Genomic DNA, 8,418 nt, shown 5'->3' with positions numbered 1-8,418 from the left:
GCTCGATCTGTCACTTCGTTTCCTTCCACCAAACATATTTGTTGAGCCAGAGTTAAGGGATTCCCTCATCTAGATGTCCAAACTGATAGAATTTAAATCTACCAAGAGACTACTCAGAGAAGTCATAAACTAATACACAGAGAAGGTTCAAAACTATATTCATTCTTTAATAGAAAATATGTACACTAAGATTTATTGACCACCTGCCCGAGTCCTTTTTTGAATGCAATGCGAGCTCCCACCCCTATTTTAAAAACACATTTCTATACAGTAACTCTACTCTAAAAATATCTCTACAATCAAAGTGAAATTGGATGTATCTATCTAATAGATTAAAACTACCAGATTCCTAACCCTACATGTGTTACATTGAAAAAGGCCCACTTGGCCAACCACTAAAACAAACCAACACCTCATCCTATTGATTGGCATTCTCACAATGAGCCACATGGCTAGACTAACAACCTATATTCCCACTACAATTTTATGATTTATACACAAAAATAAAATGTCTTCTCTATAATTTACATGGCTCCTTTGGGGTCTTAAAAAAAATGATTTTCCTAGGGTGATGCTCCTACATCAGGTGGAAAAAGTTTGACCTCCTAGTCGAATGTATTTACTCTACTAAAATCCAGGATCCCAAACAAAGTTTTGTCGTTTCCCACATATTTGGTCATGTTTTTGCTTCAAACTTGACTTTTAGTTTTCCAAGATCCCATACTTGATTCTGCAATGTGCCACTTGATTTGTTGAGACAATATTGCACGGTCATCTTAATGATGATTGTCCTCTTCCTTCCTCGATCCCAGATTCTACTTTGTAGTTTCTTCATCTCTACCATGTTGATGTAGCTCCCTCCAATCAGCCAAATGTTGAAACTGAATAATCTTTCTTCACCATTGTTCTATTCCCCCGATACTCCTTTTATCAACATAATTATTTCCTTAGCCTCCATATCTAATCTTCCTTCTTGTTGTTACATGTTGCTTCTTCCTTGTTGATTAAAACTATTGATATCAATCACAATCATAAACATCTCCTAAGACTGTAGCACTTCATTCTCTACCTCATTATACTCTTTACCATAGGATCTTGTCAACCATTTCCATGGTTGATCCATGAATAATAGATCTCCTCTTATATATTAAATGGAACAACAACAACAAGTTTCCTTCTTGTTGATGCCTGCAATAAAGTATGCCATGACAAATTGTTGGTCGCTTCTTAAGATAAAATTCTACTCCATATTCATTATTTGTAAATGAAATAACATGTCATGAAATAGACTTGTCCCATGCTCCTTCTCATATACTTCTTCTGACAACATTTGTTGTCCTTCCTCTACATATGCTTTTAATGGTTTTCTTATCACACATATACTTTGAGGCTTTAAGCACCTCAACTTCCTTCAATGCATTCTTCCCATAGTCTTCCTCTTTTGGTTTAGCAATTAAGTGTGTTCCCCAATTAGTTGAGTCTCCTTCTTCTTGGAGCAAAATTGACTGCTTCTTTATTTTATGAATGGCATATGTAACTTTGACTCTATATGACAAAATTTGTCACCATGTTGTAGCTTCACATTCTTTGCAGTCCTCCCTTATCTCAATGATTTTCTACTTATGAATTGCAATAATCTTCTCCTTCTTTCCTTCATTTATCTCCAAAGTACATGGCTTCCATGTCAAATATTTTGTTGTTTGTTGTCATTCCTAGAATTATGAATTCTAGTCACACATGCACATACAAAAAACATGTTATTGAAAACATTTCCTCTCTTCTGACCTCCTACTGCAAATGTGTGGGTCTCTGTCTCATCAAGAAAATGAGTTCCTCCTTGAATCTCTTCACCATCTTCTGCAGCTTCCTGGATGACACTCTTGTTATAATTCTTCTCACCTATTCCTTGGTTTGTTCCCCTTGAGGTGCTTCTAGGTGCTCTTCTTCATAATTGTCCTCATAATCTAGTCTTTCTCTCTCTCTCTAATTGCATGAGATAGTGATGTCTCCTCCTTGTTAATAACAAGTTCTTGGATGTATTCTTATCCTTGGGTTCTTTTGACCTCCTTTGGATTATCTAAATTGAATTGTACTGAGGGCTTCTCACTATCTCTCCCTCCATCATCTTCATATTAAAACAATCCACAAACCTACAAAATATGCGGTTTCTTCTCTTTTCCCAATTTCCATTGATCTTCAACCCATGACAAAATTCTTTCAAAAAGGATACAATAAACACTCAGTAATATAAGACATAACCAATCAATTATACCTCCGAGGTCACTCTTCCTCTCACTAACTTCGAGAGTTTTATTCTAAGCTCCTCTAGGACTTCTTTCACACCGTCTTTATGAGATAACCCTACATCTCCTTCCACTGTGATAGTTCCTTTAGATTGTCCAACTTCTAAAACAACTTCCTCCCACTGATCTTCATCAGAGTAACTCAACTTCTCTTAATGTTTTGCATCCTCCATAACTTATGACACTTGTTCAGCTTCACGACACTTGATACCTTCAAATTCAAACTCATCCAAACATTTAGCTAAAAATATATCTATTTCCTCCTCCTCATATGATGTTATCAACATTCTTTCCTTGTGTTGAACTAAGCACATCATCATTTCATCATTGTCATTATCCTCACCTAGGATTTATCCTTGATCTGCTTCACAGAAGTGGATTGGACTTCCACTCCTCCATACTAAGCAAATATGAGTTCTTCCTACAATAGTGAAGCACTTAGGCTGTCCTTCAACCTCTTTTGCAATAGGTTCCACTTCATCTTCTTTCTCCCTTTCAACATCCAATCATCTCTTTGGGATTTTTGCAGCAATATTACTTCCATGTTTCCCCTTTGGATAATCTATCCATGGTTTCATTATGAAAGGACCTTCAATGGTTGCTCATCTTCCTTGCTTGAAATATCCTGTAACCGCACATAATTTGTTAGTCTTAAAAGTATAAGGTTCTTTGACCTTTTTATCCATTACCTCCTCCTGCTTTGGAATTTTCACCAGTCCCTTCTCCTTGCCTTCAAGGAGTGATCATCCTTCTAATTCATAGTAATGAATTGTCCTTTATTTAAGTTCAACTGCTTTGATCTTTTCTTCTTCCATTCGTTCTTTTATCAAAGACCTCATCCTTTGCTTCCCTAGCTCTCTGGCTTTTTGGGATATCCTCTTAAATCCCTTCTATTTGATAGGTATTTTCATTTTCTTCCTTAGGTCCCACATTTGATTTTCTTTCCTCTCTAGAAGAAACTTTCTTATTACACTGAATCTTGCATTTAAATCAATCATTTCCCTATCAAACTCCTCTTGATTCATCCTCTTCTCCATGCCATTTTCTTTGGTCTCCTCCCTTCTTTTAATGTGTTTTACACTTGGAATTTCCTTATGACCAACAATGTCCATTTTATTTTTTCCCAGCATGAGCTTCTTTTTTCTCATCATGAGTGGAAACCTAGCCTGTAACAAGCCTCACCTCGCTTGTTACTTGAACATATCACCTTAACCTGGCTAATGGTGTTCCTATGGTTCTCTTCTTTGGAACCTCTTAAGAACTCCTTGCTCCTCCCTGGTTGTTTCTCCTCTGCTCACCTCTTGATAACTTTTATTGTTCTCTTCTCTTTGAGGACTTACTCTATCCCCCTCTTCCTTCCAACCTTAGTTGGAATGATTCTTTCTCTAGGAAGCCTTTCTGCTACAAGGGTTTATTTCCGCCACAACCTTTAAGAACATAACTGGTTCTCTCCTAAACCTATATCACCTTCTTCTTGTGAACAACTTTTCTCATGCTCATAGCATCTCTACCTATAACTACTTCTACCTACACTCTTGAATTTTATTAACCAATTATAGAAAATAAACTAGTTATACCTTTCTAATTCTCCACCTCTATGGTACCCCAACCCCAGTTCTCCCAGTTTCGCCTTTGGATGGTACTCTCTATCCAATTCCAGTTCTTACTGGCTGGAATTCCTTCCTCTATTTTCTACAATCCTCTGTCTCTGCCTCTGTGTCGTGCTTTTTCAACACTATCTTTGCAAAATAACCAGTTTGTTAGTGATCATTCAAATAAACAAAACAATCATTACCTCTGTGGTGCCACATCTTCTCCTCTTCACTGGATGCAAGATCCTTTGGCTCATTCCTCTCTCCACCAAAAAATCCACCAAGATCACATTACTACTATAGTCTTATCCATTTGTAACTCTTCTCTATCTTTTAGCTCTAATACCACAACCAATGCAAGCCCCTTCGATGTCCTGCTTTATTTGCCTATGATTCTTCCTTCTATTACACCGATGGACTTTTCTTTCCTCTAGGTGGATTGTTGCACAAACCACAAACCTAACACAATTTAAAAATTTCGTCAAAGATCTCTCTAAGATTTCCAAGCCTCCTCACTTTATTCTCTATATTGGTGAGATTCCCAAACAAGGTGAGGTTGTTCCTTTTCTTTTCCTTTTCCAAAGTTAATTTTGAAACCTTCTGCCTTTATAAAACCACACTTGGGGAATTTTCATGGATCATTCTGTTGGAGTAGGTTAAGAGGTCAATCTTGACTTGAGGTCAGAGGTTGAACCTCCTCCTCCTTGTAATTTTCCTCCACGCATGCTAACTCACCTGATAATATACTACACCAACTCGCTCCAAGCCCAACCAAGTCTTTCGGCCGGGGTCGAGTTATCTTGCTGGTCAGAGGTTGCTTCTCTTGCAATTGTTCTCACGCGCTCAAATTCTCCTCAAACTGACTAGACCAACTGGAGCCAACCCCGAATATTTTGAAATTGCTTCATTTGGATTGGTCCCACACTTGGTAATGTTTGGTGGTATATATATATTTGTTTTCTTTCATGAATGACTTCATCCGACTATCGATTTCTACGACCACTTTACTAATGGCCTCAACTTTGGTCTTTTTAGCATTCATTGAAGAGAAGACCTTTGAGCCATGCACTATTTTCTAAAGGGTTTGGTTTGGAACCATCCACCACCATCATTCTTCACTGGTATGCAATGAAACCCAAGCAAACTCACTCACCATCAACACCGCTCTATAACAACCCCTGGTTTATTTTCTATGTAAATAAAATAAGACCAAGGTCATGGGACACATATTTCAAGCTGAATGTTGGGTAAAACATAGTGATGGGTATCACTAGTGATTAATTAATGACTATGGAAATTGGAAAAGGCATTGGCAAAGGCAAAGTGGCATTAATTGGCATTTTATTTATGAAATAAAGGAAAATAGGAGAAAAGGAAGGTGAAGGGTCACATATTTGCATGAGAGGGAAATTGAAGGAAAAATGAAGGAAAATGAAGAAAATGGAGACCTTAGTGATAAAAAGGCATTTGAGGATCAGTTTCTATCCTTTTGACTGCTTGTGGGTGGATCTCTCTTTTATTCTCTCACTCTCTCATACTCTTTCACAATTAGAGAATTCTTGGAGCACTCTATTATTCTCTTGGATTTGGAGAAAGAAGGCAAAGGAAAGTAGTAAAGTGCAAGGGAACAGGTGGATCAACAACTACAGTTGGATTAATTTGCGAGTAATAGGTTGTATGAGTGATTTCATTATTGATTTATGGATGCATGGTATATGCATGTGGTTTTCTAGTTATGTGTTGCCATTGACATGAAGGATTTTTTAGATTGACAGTGATTTTAGCCTTGCCTTTCCATTTCCTCAATAGTCATGGTGTTGTGGGTTTTTCCACTTGATTTTTTTTTTTTATTGGTGCTCATGATTCCTTATGGCTATGGGTTGGAACAGAAGCTCTAGAAGCCCTGTAACAACTTGGGTTGAGTTACTAGTCTTGAATTTTAGGTTGAGACAAACACTCTAGATCCCTTGGTGGGTTGAGCTACTGGTCCCTAAAGTTGGGTTGGACAAACGCTTTGGAGCCCTGGAAGGTTGTGGGTTGAGTTACTAGTTCTTGGAGCCTTGGGTAGATACCGATATGGCTGGTGTTAGTGATGTCTAACCGAGAGGTGGAATCATTGGTTGAGGGTTGAGTTGGTCTAGCCTCTAGAAGCCCTGGTTTGTTTTTGTTTGGTTATTCCATGAGATCCCACATTCATTATTGGAGTATGGCGTGGGGGTGATTGGCTGAAACAAAGATTTGGTTCAAGCCAATCTATGGTTGGATGGTATGTGAAAGTCCCTGACTTGGTTGGTAGTTTCATATGTTAATAAGAGTTATTCTTTTATTGTGATTCATGTATATTTGTAGCAATTATGTTGGCGATATTATGGTTGAGTTGCCATGGTTTCTATGCTGGTTATTTATTGGTTATATGTTGGTTATGTGATGTATATTATTTATGGCTCTTGACATGTTTTGATGAATGTATGAAGGTTTGATGAATGCATGGATTAAAAAATGTTATTGCAACTATTATGAGAGGGCATTAGACCTTCTTGGTGGTTCTCAGATAATTTTTTGACTCCTATGATCAGATATACATTCATGACTTGTAGCTTACATTTTTTCCATATGGTTGACGAAATGATTGTCATGGTTAGGCCTAGTTAGGTCAAGTTTCTGACTCAATATTGAATTTTTAGTTTTTTTCATGTCTATACTAATTCTGGAAAGTCTTAGGTAGCGGTCTAAAGGCTTACCTGAAATTATGGCTCAGATATTGGGACCGCACCCTCTGAACTGGAAATTTTGAGCGACAGTCACACTCAAGCAGTGTTGTGCATGTGGTTGGAGGCCTTCAACCACACATAGGCCTTATCATGCATGCAATTGAGAGCTTAGGTTAATGAAAAGGAGCCCCAACTCAGGGTTTGGTCACCTGGGGTGGTTCTTTGGCCCCTGAGTCTCCTGTATCCCTAAGGGATATTGTGAGTTGTCAATTTGTGGTCAGTTTGTAGGCTCCACTTCCTTAACTGGAGCTTGGAGGTCCATTCATGTCATAGTAACTCTTCATCTCATGTTTACCTAGGAAGGCCAGTGAAATTGGGTAAATGTGGGAGGGGCAGTTACACGCTCTTCCCTTATTGGTTTCTTCACATTTAATCAGAACTCATATGCGTAATTATACTTGGTCCCCTTTTACAGAGTTGGCCCTAAACCCATAAAAAAATGATTGCTGGATTTTTGTTTCAACTCGAATTTCTTGGTTGAATGGCGATTATACACAGACATTGAATGAGGTTCTCTTAGGCTCGATCCCTCACTTCGTTTCCTTCCACAAAGCGTATTTGTTGAGCCAAAGTGAAGGTTTTTTCTCATCTAGACATCCAAACTGACAAAATTTAAATCTACTAAGAGACTACACATAAAAGTCAAACACTGATACATAGAGAAGGTTCAAAACTGTATTCATTCTATAATAGAAAATATGCACATTGAGGTTTACAAATCGCCTGTCTAAGTCCTTTTCCAAATGCATTGGGAGATCCCTCCCATGTCCTACACACACATTTCTATACAATAACATTGCTCTAAAAATATATCTACAATCAAAGGGAAATTGAACATTTTTCCAATAGATTAAAACTAACATATTCCTAACCCTACACTTGTTACATTGGAAAAGGCCCACTAGGCTAGCCACTAAAACAAACCAACACCTCAACCTACTGATTGACATTATTACAATGGGTTACATGGCTAGACTAACAACCCAGATTCCCATTACAATTTTCTAATTTATACAAAAAAGTAAAATCTCCTCTCTAGAATTTACATGGCTCCCTTAGGGTCTTAAAAAAATGATTTTCCTAAGGTGATGCTCTTGCATCAGTTAAGCCTTAGGGGAGTGAACCTATTAAGTATCCCTACTAAAGTAAAACTATTCATAAAGGGGCGCTACTTGTATTCTTTTTGCTTTCATTAGTTGTGAGGAAAGGCATCCTTAATTCCATTGTGGTTGTTATTGGACTTGAACATTAGTTTGCACTAGTTAGCTTGTCACCATCACAACAAATTAGAGATAGATAATTTATCTACATCTTAGTTGTTTTTGTTGCTTAATATATAATATTATTTGAATTCACTATAAGAAAATTTTTAAATACATTAATGATATTTGTTGAATTAAAGAACGGGATCCTAAAATTGAAAAACCATCCAACCTACTCATGATAAGTTTGGTTATTACTTTTGATTTCAAAGTTAACCCAACATTGAGTTATTTTCAAATGATATCAAGGCTCATCAACTGAATACAATCTTAAAACATGAGACAAGCATTGATACTAAATGGTGGTTCCTTCACATTGCAAATCATGTAGAAGATCACATCAATTAGTGTTTCTCAATCAAAATTTAATGTTGCAGTTGATTTTTCCCATGCTTACATAGGTGAATGTGGTCCAATGTGATAAACCAATAAACACTCTACTTCCCTATAAATTGAAACCATATGATGGATTTTTCAATTTCCTCATGAA

This window comes from Pinus tabuliformis, chromosome 4_2 (assembly GCF_031772625.1).
Source record: "Pinus tabuliformis cultivar Carrire ecotype Pingquan chromosome 4_2, CPIR1, whole genome shotgun sequence".
Taxonomy (NCBI): Eukaryota; Viridiplantae; Streptophyta; class Pinopsida; order Pinales; family Pinaceae; genus Pinus; species Pinus tabuliformis.
Note: the sequence above shows the minus strand (reverse complement) of the source record.